General features: G+C 47.9%; 1 protein-coding gene across 5 annotated transcripts in view; it reads left to right on the forward strand.

The window, feature by feature from the left end:
• dhx29 (DEAH (Asp-Glu-Ala-His) box polypeptide 29) overlaps positions 1–14,667 on the forward strand; it is a 147,917-nt gene that overhangs the window by 120,902 nt on the left and 12,348 nt on the right. The gene's annotated exons all lie outside the window — the stretch shown is intronic.

Genomic DNA, 14,667 nt, shown 5'->3' on the forward strand with positions numbered 1-14,667 from the left:
GGTGAAGAAATTCCTCCTCATCTCTGTCCTAAATGGCTTGCCCCTTATCCTTAGACTGTGACCCCTGGTTCTGGACTCCCCGACCATCGGGAACATCCAGCATCTAGTTTGTCTAGTCCTGATAGAATTTTATAAGTTTCGATGAGATCCCCTCTCATTCTTCTAAACTCCAGCGAGTACAAGCCCAATCGACCCAATCTCTCCTCATACGTCATTCCTGCCATCCCAGGTATCAGCCTGATGAATCTTTGCTACACTCCTTCCATGGCAAGAACATCCTTCCTCAGATAAGGCGACCAAAACTGCACACAATACTCCAGATGTGGTCTCACCAAGGCCTTGTACAACTGCAGCAAGACATCCTTGTTCCTGTACTCGAACCCTCTCGCAACGAAGGCCAACATACCATTTGCCTTCTTAATCGCCTGCTGCCCCTGCATGCTTACTTTCAGCGACTGGTGCACAAGGATGCCCAGGTCTCGTTGCACTTCCCCTTCTCCCAATCTATTGCCATTTAGATAATAATCTAACTTCCTGTTTTTGACACCAATGTGGATAACCTCGCATTTATCCACGTTATATTGCATCTGCTATGCTTCTGCCCAGTCACCCAACCTGTCCAAATCCTACTGGAGTTTCTTGGCATCCTCCTCACAGCACACACGCCCACCCAGCTTTGTGTCATCTGCAAACTTGGAGATATTACATCTACTTCCCTCGTTCAGATCATTAATTTATATTGTGAATAGCTGGGGTCCAAGGACCGATCCCTGCGGTACCCCACTAGTCACTGCCTGCCACTCGGAAAAAGAGCCGTTTATTCCAACTCTTTGCTTTCTGTCTGCCAACCAGTTCTCTATCCAAGTCAATACCTTGCCCCCAATCCCATGTGCCTTAATTTTACACGCTAATCTCTTATGCGGGACCTTATCGAAAGCCTTTTGAAAATCCAAATACACCACATCCACTGGTTCTCCCTTATCTATTTTGCCAGTTACATCCTCAAAAAATTCCAGTAGATTAGTCAAGCACGATTTACCTTTTGTAAAGCCATGTTGACTTTGTCCGATCCGGTCACTTTTTTCCAAGTGCTCTGCTATTACATCCTTTATAATGGACTCTAGCATTTTCCCCACTACCGATGTCAGGCTTACCGGTCTGTAATTCCCCGTTTTCTCTCTACCACCCTTTTTGAACAGTGGGGTAACATTAGCTACCCGCCAATCCATGGGTACTGTTCCAGAGTCTATCGAATTTTGGAAGATGACCAGCAATGCATCTACTATTTCTAGGGCCATTTCCTTAAGTACTCTAGGATGTAGATTATCAGGCCCTGGAGATTTATCGGCCCTCAATCCCATCAATTTCCCTAACACCTTTTCCCTACAAATACTGATTTCTAGCAGTTCCTCCCTTTCATTAGACCCTATGTTCCCCGACATCTTTGGGAGGTTATTTGGGTCCTCCTTTGTGAAAACAGAACCAAAGTATGTATTTAATTGGTCTGCCATTTCTTTGTTCCCCATTATAAATTCCCCTGATTCTGACTGCAAGGGACCTACGCTTGACTTTACCAATCTTTTTCTCTTCACATATCTATAAAAGCTTTTACAGTCAGTTTTTATGTTCCCTGAAAGCTTACTCTCATACTCTATTTTCCCCCTCTTAATTAATCCCTTTGTCCTCCTTTGTTGGATCCTAAACTGCTCCTATTCCTCAGGTTTACTGCTTTTTCTGGCCAATTTATATGTCCTCTCCTTGGATCTTATGCTATCCCTAATTTCCCTTGTTAGCCACGGTTGAGTCACCTTTTTTGTTTTATTTTTATGCCAAACTGGGATGAACAAATTCTGTAGTTCATCCATGTGATCTTTGAATGTTTCTCATTGCCCATCCACTGTCAACCTTTTGATTGACATTCCTCAATCAATCCTACCCAACTCGCACCTCATACCATTGTAGTCTCCTTTATTTAAATTCATGACTCCGAGTCTCCGAGTCAACTACAGGAAACTTTGTGTTATCTGGAGGCTAAATTGTTAGATCCGTGTATCTTAATGTTGTGTCCTTCAATAATCAGACAACAGACTGCAGGGAACGATTCAACAGGTGTTTACTGAATGAGGGTTACTCTAGAACTAACTGTGCAGATCACTACTCAGGGTTTATATACAGGTGTGGTCACTGCCGGTACTACAGTATACAGGAGCTGTAAAAAGTAGTTCTCTCCCTTAAGGTATATATACATTACATACATTACAATTCCTCCCCTTTTTAGATTAACAGTACCATAATACTCATTTAACAATTAACATTTTTAATATACAATGTTATATGAAAATAGTCCATTCATATATTCAGTCTCTGGGGAGGCTTCCTGATTCTTTTTGGATAACACCTTTCCCGAGTGTCTCGCTCTTGGTGCGGAGGCGATTCTAGCACCCTGTCGTCAGTTGATTCATCAGCTTCCAGTGCTATTGTTTCTGAGGTAGATGCGACCTGTACGTCGGGTTCCTCACCAGGTACGTATGGCTGAGACATGGGGTTGACGCGTTCCTGTGACTCTTGGATCTGGTCAGCATGGCGTCTCACAATGTTCTCCCCAACATCCACTGTGTACATTAGTGGCCCCTGCCGTGTGCATATCGTTCCTGGTTGCCATTTCTCTGTTCGGTAGTCGCGAGCCAAGACTGCTTGCCCTACATTGAAGCTCCTTGTCGGCTTCTCATTGATGTGCTGGAATTGCTTACTCTCAACATCTCTTCGTACATTTGGTCTGAGCAAATCCAGACGAGATCTCAACCTTCGGTTAAAGAACATCATGGCCGGGGCCTGGTTGGTGACTGCATGTGTCGCATTTCTGTAGGCTAACAGGAAATTGTCCACCTTATGCTGCAGTGGAATGTCATCATCGCACATGGCCTTTACTGCTTTTTTAAAGGTTTGTACGAACCTCTCAGCCAATCCATTTGTGGCTGGATGATACAGGGCGGATGTGTAATGCCATACCCCATTCCTTTTCATAAATCTTCGAAACTCTTCGGACACAAACTGTGGTCCGTTGTCGGAGCAAATCTGTTCTGGCAAGCCATTCCTGGCAAAAATGGTCTGTAGGACTGCAATAGTTTTCTCCGTGGTGGTGGAGGACATTTTGATGACCTCAGGCCATTTCGAGTGCGCATCCACGGCTATTAAAAACATTGAGTCCATGAATGGACCAGCAAAATCAATATGCACCCGTTGCCATGGAGATGAGGGCCACTCCCATGGGTGTAGAGGGGCATGTGGTGGTGCATTTTGGACTTTCTGGCATCCTGAGCAGCTCTTGGTCAGGTCCTCGATTTGTTTATTGATTCCCAGCCACCACACATAAGCCCTGGCTAGGCTTTTCATTTTTACCCCTCCCAGATGACCTTCGTGAAGCTCATTGAGCGCACTCTCCCTTAACTTGGGTGGAATTACCACTCGGGATCCACACATCAAGGTCCCCTGGCATACTGACAGCTGTTCTCTTCTGGATGAGAATGCTGGCAACAGTGAGTCGCCATGTGCTGGCCATCCCTTCACCGTCAAATCATATACCCGAGACAGTGTCTGGTCATTTCGGGTCTACTTCTCTATACCAGCGTTAGTTACTGGCAAGCATTCAATTATAGTCGAATGAAATATTTCGACAGGATCCACTGCTGGTGCTTCCTCCACAGTAGGCAGTGGCAGGCGTGATAGCCCATCAGCGTTTCCATGCTGTTTCGTGCCCTTATACTCGATTTCATATTGGTGCGCCCCTAGAAAAAGGGACCATCTTTGTAGCCGTTGCGCAGGCATCACCGGAACGCCCTTCTTTGGATTAAAGATGGAGACAAGTGGTTGGTGGTCAGTCAGCAAGGTGAACTTCTGCCCGTGCAGATAGTGATTGAACTTTTTCACTCCCCACACTAGGCTGAGGGCCTCCCTGTCAATCTGGGCGTAGTTACGCTCGGCTGAGGTTAGTGACCGAGACGCAAAGGCTACTGGCCTCTCCGAGCCGTCCAGGAATTTGTGCGACAGCACCGCTCCAATGCCATAGGGTGATGCATCACACGCCAACCGAATTGGTAATGCTGGGTTGAAATGAGCCAACACCTCTCTTGATGTGATCAATGCTTTGCTCTTCTGGAAAGCTCGTTTACATTCGTCACTCCACTTCCATGATACCCCTGTTTGCAGTAGGGTGTTCAGTGGGTGTAGTACGGTAGACAAATTCGGCAAGAACTTATGGTAGTAGTTCACCAGCCTGAGGAACGACCTCAGTTGTGACACATTTTCCGGTGCTGGAGCCTTGACAACTGCCTCAATCTTTTCAAGGGACTTATGTAACCCCTCTATCAATAACGTGGCCACAATACGAGATCTGCTTCTGGAAAAACTCGCATTTGTGGCGATTAGCTTGGAGCCAATATTCCTTCAATCTAGTGAGCACCTGCTCCAGGTTGGCGAGGTGATCACTGTCATTTTCGCCCTTGACCAGGATGTCGTCCAAATAACACTGGGTCCCTGGACTCCCTTGCAGGACTTGATCCATTGCCCTTTGCCAAATAGCCGGAGCTGATGCTACCCTGAACACCAGCCGGTTGTATTGGTAGAGACCTTTATGAGTGTTGATCGTGAGGTACTGTTTCGAGGCTTCTTCTACCTCCATTTGCAGGTACGCCTGGGCCAGATCAATCTTAGTGAAGCGTTTTCCTCCAGATAGTGAGGCGAAAATATCTTCAATCCGCGGAAGCGGATATTATACAGTGTGAAGGACTGGGTTCACTGTCACCTTAAAGTCCCCACAGATGCGAACCTTCTTTGGTTCCCCAGGTGTACTACTCAACGACCTCTTCATTACAGGAACGATGGGTGTAGCCCACTCGCTCCAGTCCACTTTGGACAGTACTCCTGAACGTTCCAAACCTTCCGGCTCTGCTTCGACAGCTGGGTGGATCGCATAAGGTACCGGTCTGGCCTTAAAAAACTTTGGGCTTGCATTTTCCTCTATTTTGATCGTCGCTGTTATGCCTTTTAGTGTTCCGAGTCCCTGCTGGAACACTTCTTGTGCGTCAGTTAGCATTTTTGACAGTCGTCCAGGTGTGACGTCGTCATCCTTTTTGGCATCTACAGTCAGTGCTTGTATGGAATGCCAATCTAGCTGTATCTTCCGGATCCATTCACGTCCCAGTAATGGTGGTCCTCCATCTGGCAATACATGTAGGTCCATTTTTGGTGTTTCCTTGCCGTTATATATAACGTTCACCCTTATTTTTCCTTTGGGGTAGACTTTTTGCCCCGTGTACATCTTCAAGACAATCTTTGTATCTCTCAAGGGTATATGTGAGAATAGCTGCTTGTAGTCCCTTCGGTTTATGACTGTTAGGGCTGATCCTGTGTCCAATTCCATTTTCACTTGGACTCCTGCTATCTTGAGCGTGACCCAGATAGTTTGGTGATCCTCCGTTTTGATCACATTATGTAGTTTCAGACAACCCAGCTCCTTGCTTCCGGAGTCTGTATCACTCTTCTGTTCGTCTGAACTACTCTCCGTCACCTTATGTACCTTCTTGTACTTCTCCTGTGGAGATTTCTTGCTGCTGGTTTTCTTTCCCGACCTGCAGACTCTTGCTGTGTGTCCTACTTTTCCACACTGTCTGCACACTTTGTCCTTGAACCAGCAATCATTATGGTCGTGTGTTCTGCCGCAGCGATAGCACTTCACTGTTCCGTATGACATTTCATTTGTGCCATGTTCTTGCGGTCTCCGTTGTATCTCTGCAGCGCCCCGTGCTGCTGCTTCGTGTGGTACTGCAATGCTGAAAGCCTTGTCCAGCGTAAGATCCTTTTCTGATAGAAGCTGTTTCTGGATTCCTTCACTTTGAAGCCCACACACAAACTTGTCCCTTAAAGTATCTGCTAGTCCCGTTCCAAACTGGCAGTGTTTCGATAGCTTGCGCAGTTCTGTTAAATACTCAGCATTACTTTCATCTTTATGCTGGTTCCTTTTGTGAAACTTAAATCTTTCTGCTATCAGCAGCGGTGTGGGGTTTAAGTGGTCCTTTAGGATTGACACTATGGCCTAGAAATTCAGTTGGGCCCCATTTGGGGCGCCAAGCTCGGCTGGGCGCTGGAATTACCGCTGCGAGCGGAGCCACTAGCGCCATCCCGATATTCAGTTTCAGCGCCCCAAACGGAAGCGGGCCGCTACTCGAGGCTCCCCGCGTCCCGCTTGGGGCGCTGAAACTGATTATCGCAGCGCAACATGCCGCAGCGCCACACGCTGCGGCACGGCACGCTGCGGTACTGCAGGCCTTCCTCCCACTGTTAAGGGGGAGGTGCCTGCAACAGCGCGAGCCCCGCTCGCGAGTGCCGGCAAATGAGCCCGGCACCAAGGAGAAGTGCCGGGCTCTCGGGAAACAGCCGGCAATGCCGCGGGGGGGGGGGGGTGGGTTTAGGCGGCCGGGGACGGAGGTGCTGGTAGGCGGCCGCCCCACACCTCCACCTTAATTTGCGCCACTACCGCCACAGGTAGGCCCTGTGAACCGGTCGCGATTTGCGACCGGCGTTAAAGAGGCGGGCGCGACCAAATATGGTGAGCGGGGCGCTGCGCACACCGATGACGTCATTGGTGGCGGCGCAGCGCTACAGGCTAACGCCGCCATTAGCACCCCGCTAAATATCGCGGGAGTTGTGGCCAGTGCCGCTAAAGCCACTGAGTGCCCTCTTTGGGCGCTAACTGGTGGCGCAGCCCACTGAATTTCTAGGCCTATGTTTTCAAAATCCTTTTCTACTGGCTTCTCTGGGGTTACTAGGTTTCGTAGTAAGCCATACGTTTTTGCACCCATTGAATTCAACAATACCAGCGCTTTCTTGTCATCTGGCACTTCATTCGCCTTGCAGTATACTTCTATGCGTTCGACATATGTCGTCCAATCTTCGACTTCATTGTCAAACACTGTGATACTGCCACTCTTCGGCATTTTTGGGTGTGGTTAGACTGGCTTAAAATGGCGTCTCCCGCGCTTTCCTTTCTTCCCCGCTGCGGCTTAAAATGGCATCTTCCACATTGCTGCCAACGCCACTCTCGGCGGTCCTCGTGGCAAATGGCGACGCCCTGTGGGTGTCATGCGCTGCTGCCAACGCCGCTCTCTGCGGTCCTTGTGGCAATGGCAGCGCCTTGCGTTTTCCTGCGCGCCTCTCTCCCCCGTTGATGCTGCTCGGCCCTTGGAACACCGGCTGCGCTCTGCTCTCTCTCGTCCGTCTCCCCCGTTGACGCTGCTCGGCCCTTGAACACCGGCTGCGCTCTGCTCTCTCTCGTCTCTCTCCCCTGTTGACGCCGCTCGGTCCTGAACACTGGCTGCGCCCTGTGCGCTCTGCCCTCCCTCTCTGCCCCGTCGACGCTGCTCGGCCTTTTTCTGTGCCGCTCGGTCGGGCTCTAGCCCGTTGCTGTCCGGGGAGGGTCTGCGCAGTACCTGTTGCTTGCCCGTTTCGCTGGACCACCGTGACTGGAAAGCCAAGCCTGGCTCTCGACAGCCTCCCCTGCGATGCTCAAATCTCCGCTGGATGACTGGGCGGTTGCCCGTGGTCGACGCCCGTGCTTCTGGACTCGACCTTCTTCCACTGTTCTCCAGGAGCGAATCCCTGGGAGGTGATGCAGAGTTGCAGGTAGGTTCGAATCTGCCTCGTCGCCAATGTTAGATCTGTGTATCTTAATGTTGTGTCCTTCAATAATCGGACAACAGACTGCAGGGAACGATTCAACAGGTGTTTACTGAATGAAGGTTACTCTAGAACTAACTGTGCAGATCACTACTCAGGGTTTATATACAGGTGTGGTCACTGCCGGTACTACAGTATACAGGAGCTGTAAAAAGTAGTTCTCTTCCTTAAGGTATATATACATTACATAAATGTCCGGCAAGCTCGAGCCACCGGCAAAAATCAGGAGCCGTTTTTTTTCTTTTCGTTGCTTTTTTCTCAACAGTCAAGCTCTGCAAGGTCTGTAGCTAAGCAACAGCTTCAGCTAGAGACGCTACAGAGACGCTTGCCGACTGTTTAGAAGCTGTTGCTAAGCAACAGGGTTTGTTGATTCACACGGAGCTGAAAATCTCCGTATGCTTCAACATTAGCGCTGGAGTGTCCGGCAGTTTTGAGGGAACGGCAACAGCTCAGTCCCGTCGGTGCTGGGTAGCGCAAAGTTTCCTGTATTTCACACTCCATCTTAATGAAGAATTCTCTCTCCATCTTAATGAAGAATTCGATCATATTATGATCGCTCCGACCCAAGGGGCCTCACACAACAAGATTGCTAATTAATCCTTTCTCATTACATAATACCCAGTCTAAGATGGCCTGATCTCTAGTTGGTTCCTCGACATATTGGTCCAGGAAACCATCCTGTAAACACTCCAGGAATTCCTCCTCCACAGTATTGTTACTAATTTGGTTAGCCCAATCTATATGTAGATTAAAGTCACCCATGATAACTGCTGTGCCCTTATTGCACACTTCTCTAATTTCCCATTTAATGCCATCCCCGACCTCTGCATTACTGTTTGGAGGTCTATATACCACTCCCACTAACGTTTTCTGCCCCTTGGTATTTCTCAGTTCTACCCATACAGATTCCACATCATCAGAGCTAATATCCTTCCTTTCAATTGTGTTAATCTCCTCTTTAACCAGCAATGCTACCCCACCTCCTTTTCCTTTTTGCCTGTCTTTCCTGAATATTGAATACCCCTGGATGTTGAGTTCCCAGCCTTGGCCACCCTGGAGCCATGTTTCCGTAATTCCAATCATATATTCGTTTACCTCTATTTGCGCAGCTAATTCATCCACCTTATTACGAACGCTCCTCGCATTAAGACACAAAGCCTTCAGGCTTGTTTTTTTAATGCTCTTAGATCTTTTAGAATTATTATTTACTGTGGCCATGTTTGATTTAAACCCTTGATTTCTCTGCCTGTCACTTTTGTTTTTCTCCTTCCTGTCTTTTGCTTTTATCCTTGTTTCCCTTTCCTCTGTTCCCCTCTCAGGTTCCCAACCCCCTGCCATGTTAGTTTAGACCCTCCCCCAGACCACTAGCAAACACTCCCCCTAGAAACTTTAAAAGACAGCAAAAAAAAAATAACAAAAAGATAGATTATGAAAGTAAATTAGCAAAAAATATAAAAACAGATAGTAAGAGTTTTTATAGGTATATAAAAAGAAAAAGGGTGGCTAAAGTTAATGTTGGTCCCTTAGAGGATGGGACCGGGAAATTAATGGCGGGAAATATGGAGATGGCAAAAACACTGAATGAATATTTTGTATCAGTCTTTACAGTAGAGGACACTAAGAATATCCCAACACTGGACAAACAGGGGGCTATAGGGGGGGAGGAGCTAAACACGATCAAAATCACTAAGGAAGTGGTACTCGGTAAAATAATGGGACTCAAGGTGGATAAATCACCTGGACCTGATGGCTTACATTCTAGGGTCTTGAGGGAAGTGGCGGTAGGGATTGTGGATGCATTGGTAATAATTTTCCAAAACTCCCTGGACTCAGCAAAGGTCCCGGCAGACTGGAAAACTGCTAATGTAACACCCTTATTTAAAAAGGGCAGTAGACAGAAGGCTGGAAACTATAGACTGGTTAGCCTAATATCTGTGGTAGGTAAAATTTTGGAGTCCATTATTAAGGAGACAGTAACAGGACATTTGGATAATCATAATTTAATAGGACAAAGTCAGCATGGTTTTATGAAGGGGAAGTCATGTTTGACAAATTTGCTGGAGTTCTTTGAGGAAGTAACATATACGGTGGATAAAGGGGAACCAGTGGACGTAGTGTATTTAGACTTCCAAAAGGCATTTGACAAGCTGCCACACAAAAGATTATTGCTTAAGATAAAAAATCACGGGATTGGGGGTAATATTCTGGCATGGATAGAGGATTGGCTATCTAACAGAAGGCAGAGAGTTGGGATAAATGGTTCATTCTCAGACTGGCAATCAGTAACTAGTGGTGTTCCGCAGGGGTCAGTGCTGGGTCCCCAACTCTTTACAATCCAAATTAACGATTTGGAGGAGGGGACCAAGTGTAACATATCAAAGTTTGCAGATGATACTAAGATGGGAGGGAAAGTAGTGAGTGAGGAGGACATAAAAAACCTGCAAGGGGACATCAACAGGCTAAGTAAGTGGGCAGAGATTTGGCAGATGGAATACAATACTGGAAAGTGTGAGGTTATGCACTTTGGCAGGAAAAATCGTAGAGCAAGTTATTCTCTTAATGGCAAGAAACTGGAAAGTACTGAAGTACAAAGGGATCTGGGGGTCCTGGTGCACGAAACTCAAAAGGTTAGTATGCAGGTGCAGCAAGTGATTAAGAAGGCCAATGGAATGTTGGCTTTCATTGCTAGGGGGATAGAATATAAAAATAGGGAGGTATTGCTTCAGTTGTACAAGGTATTGGTGAGACCGCACCTGGAATACTGCGTACAGTTTTGGTGTCCATACTTAAGAAAAGATATACTTGCTCTCGAGTCAGTACAAAGAAGGTTCACTCGGTTAATCCCGGGGATGAGGGGATGGACATATGAGGAGAGGTTGAGTAGATTGAGACTCTACTCATTGGAGTTCAGAAGAATGAGAGGCGATCTTATTGAAACATATAAGATTGTGAAGGGGTTGGATCGGGTGGATGCGGGGAGGATGTTCCCGATGATGGGTGAAACTAGAACTAGGGGGCATAGTCTTAGAATAAGGGGCTGCTCTTTCAAAACTGAGATGAGGAGGAACTACTTCACTCAGAGGGTGGTAGGTCCATGGAATATGCTGCCCCAAAAAGCTGTAGAAGCTACATCATTACATAAATTTAAAACAGAAATAGACAGTTTCCTAGAAGTAAAGGTAATTAAGGGTTACGGGGAGCGGGCAGGAATTTGGACACGAGTCCAGGTTCGGATCGGACATGGCCCTGTGGGTAGCGGAGCGGGCCCAGGGGCCGTGTAGCCTGATCCTGCTGCTATTTCGTGTGTCTAATTCTGTTAGATTCAGGAGATGGTTCTGTGATAGTAGATTGGCGGTTAGGATCAGATCAGCCATGATCTTATTGAATGGCGGAGCAGGCTCGAGGGGCCGATTGGCCTACTCCTGCTCCTATTTCTTATGTTCTTATGTAACATCAGTCCCGGCCCTGCCCAGGTGCAAACCATCCGGTTTGAACTGGTCCCACCTCCCCCAGAACCGGTTCCAATGTCCCAGGAATTTGAATCCCTACCCCTGGCACCATTCCTTTAGCCACGTATTCATCTGAAATATCCTTCTATTTCTACTCTGACTAGCATGTGTCACTGGTAGCAATTCTGAGATTACTACCTTTTGAGGTCCTGTTTTTTAATTTACCTCCTAACTCCCTATATTCAGCTTTTAGGACCTCATCCTGTTTTTTACCTATATCATTGGTACCTATATGCACCATGACAACTGGCTGTTCGCCCTCCCCCTCCAGAAAATGCTAGAGTCGATTATAAAAGATGTAATAGCAGAGCACTTGGAAAACAGTGACAGGATCAGACAAAGTCAACATGGATTTACAAAAGGTAAATCGTGCTTGACTAATCTACTGGAATTTTTTGAGGATGTAACTGGTAAAATAGATATGGGAGAACCAGTGGATGTGGTGTATTTGGACTTTCAAAAGGCTTTCGATAAGGTCCCGCATAAGAGATTAGCGTGTAAAGTTAAGGCACACGGGATTGGGGGCAAGGTATTGACTTGGATAGAGAACTGGTTGGCAGACAGAAAGCAAAGAGTTGGAATAAACGGGTCTTTTTCCGAGTGGCAGGCAGTGACTAGTGGGGTACCGCAGGGATCAGTCCTTGGACCCCAGCTATTCACAATATATATTAATGATCTAGACAAGGGAACTAGATGTAATATCTCCAAGTTTGCAGACGACACAAAGCTGGGTGGGCGTGTGTGCTGTGAGGAGGATGCAGAGAAATTCCAGTATGATTTGGACAGGTTGGGTGATTGGGCAGAAGCATGGCAGATGCAATATAACGTGGATAAATGCGAGGTTATCCACATTGGTGTCAAAAACAGGAAGACAGATTATTATTTGAATGGCAATAGATTGGGAGAAGGGGAAGTGCAACGAGACCTGGGTGTCCTTGTGCACCAGTCGCTGAACTTAAGCATGCAGGTGCAGCAGGCGGTTAAGAAGGCAAATGGTATGTTGGCCTTCGTAGTGAGAGGGTTTGAGTACAGGAACAAGGATGTCTTGCTGCAGTTGTACAGGGCCTTGGTGAGACCACACCTTGAGTATTGTATGCAGATTTAGTCGCCTCATCTGAGGAAGGATGTTCTTGCCATGGAGGGAGTGCAGCGAAGATTCACCAGGCTGATACCTGGGATGGCAGGAGTGACGTATGAGGAGAGATTGGGTCGATAGGGCTTATATTCGCTGGAATTTAGAAGAATGAGAGGGGATCTCATTGAAACTTATAAAATTCTGACAGGACTGGACAGACTAGATGCAGGAAGGATGTTCTTGATGGTTGGGGAGTCCAGAACCAGGGGTTAGTCTAAGGATAAGGGGTAAGCCATTTAGGACAGAAATGAGGAGGAATTTCTTCACCCAGAGAGTGGTGAACCTGTGGAATTCTCTACCGCAGAAGGCAGTAGAGGCCAATTCATTAAATATATTCAAGAAGGAGTTGGATATATTTCTTAAGGCTAAAGGGATATGGGTAGAAAGCAGGGGCAGGGTACTGAATTTGGATGATCAGCCATGATCTCATTGAATGGCAGAGTAGGCTCGAGGGGCGAATGGCCTACTCCTGCTCCTATCTTCTATGTTTCTAAGCGAGAGTCGAACCACCGCCCCTTGACATTCAATAGCATTACTATCACCGAATCCCCCACCATCAACATTCTGGGAGTCACCATTGACCAGAAACTTAACTGGACCAACCACAAATACTGTGGCAACAAGTGCAGGTCAGAGGCTAGGTATTCTGCGGCGAGTGTCTCACCTCCTGACTCCCCAAAGCATCTACAAGGCACAAGTAAGGAGTGTGATGGAATACTCTCCACTTGCCTGGATGAGTGCTGCTCCAACAACACTCAAGAAGCTCGATGCCATCCAGGACAAAGCAGCCCACTTGATTGGCACCCCATCTACCACCATAAACATTCACTCCCTCTACCACCGGCATACTATGGCTGCAGTGTGTACCATCTACAAGATGCACTGCAGCAACTTGCTAAGGCTTCTTCAGCAGCATCTCCCAAACCTGCGACCTCTTCCACCTAGAAGGACAAGGGCAGCAGGTGCATGGGAACACCACCACCTCCAAGACACACACCATCCTGACTTAGATGTATATCGCTGATCCTTCATTGTCGCTGGATCAAAATCCTGCAACTACCTGCCTAACAGCACTGTGGGAGTACCTTCACCACACGGAATGCAGCGGCTCCAGAAGGCGGTTCACCATCATCTTCTCGAGGGCAATTAGGGATGGGCAATAAATGCCGGCCTTGCCAGCGACGCCCACATCCCATACACAAATAAGTTTTTTTTTTAAACTCAGTGAGGTCCAATTATGGTTCCATATAAATGTAACATTACCTCCCTACTTTTGCATTCTATCCTCTAGATATGACTCCCAATATTGTTTCTGCTCTTTATGGCCGTACGAACTTGTCTTGCTAGTTTTCGTGTATATATTTGTATTTCCAGCTCTCTTTGCACCTCTACCCTATTTTGTTTCTAAACTTCCAAGGCCTCCTACCAAAATGAACTACCTCACATTTCACTATATTGAATTTGCCATTTATCCACCCACACTGTTGATCTTTCTGTATTTTGGTGCAGTTCTCCACATTATTAGCTATGCCTTCCCCCCGCCCCACATCCTGTCTCTTTGCTCCACCTATCTCCTCTCTCTCATTCTCTCTTTCTCATTCTCTCTCTCGCATTCTCCCACTCATCTCATCTCCCTCTCCCCCCACTCCTGTCTCCTGCCCTCCCCCCTCTCCTGCTCCCCCTCTCCTGCCCTCCCTCTCCCTCTCTCTCCTGCCCGCCCCTCCCTCTCTCTCCTGCCCGCCCCCTCCCTCCCTCTCTCTCCTGCCCGCCCCCTCCCTCCCTCTCTCTCCTGCCCGCCCCCTCCCTCCCTCTCTCTCCTGCCCGCCCCCTCCCTCCCTCCCTCTCCTGCCTGCTCCCTCCCTCCCTCCCTCTCCTGCCCGCCCCCTCCCTCCCTCTCTCTCCTGCCCGCCCCCTCCCTCCCTCTCTCTCCTGCCCGCCCCCTCCCTCCCTCTCTCTCCTGCCCGCCCCCTCCCTCCCTCTCTCTCCTGCCCCCTCTCTCTCTCCTGCTCGCCCCCCTCTCTCTATCCTGCCCTCTCTCTTTGCTCCCCTCCCCCTTATCTCTCTGCCCTGCCTCTCTCCTCACCCCGCCCTCTTGCCCCCCCCCTCATTGCCTCCCAACCTCTTTCCCCCACATCCCCAGCTTTGGTCTAATATTCCCCACTCTCTAACCTTTTTTGACCTGATTGTTCCATTTGGTCTTGACTTCCCATGTTCAATTCCACGGGAGATCAATTAGTCACTGGGGTGGCGGGGGGGATGGTGAAATATGAGATTGTAATCAATCAGATTTTG

This window comes from Somniosus microcephalus, chromosome 2 (assembly GCF_052327205.1).
Source record: "Somniosus microcephalus isolate GS21.2 chromosome 2, FLI_Smic_1.0, whole genome shotgun sequence".
Taxonomy (NCBI): Eukaryota; Metazoa; Chordata; class Chondrichthyes; order Squaliformes; family Somniosidae; genus Somniosus; species Somniosus microcephalus.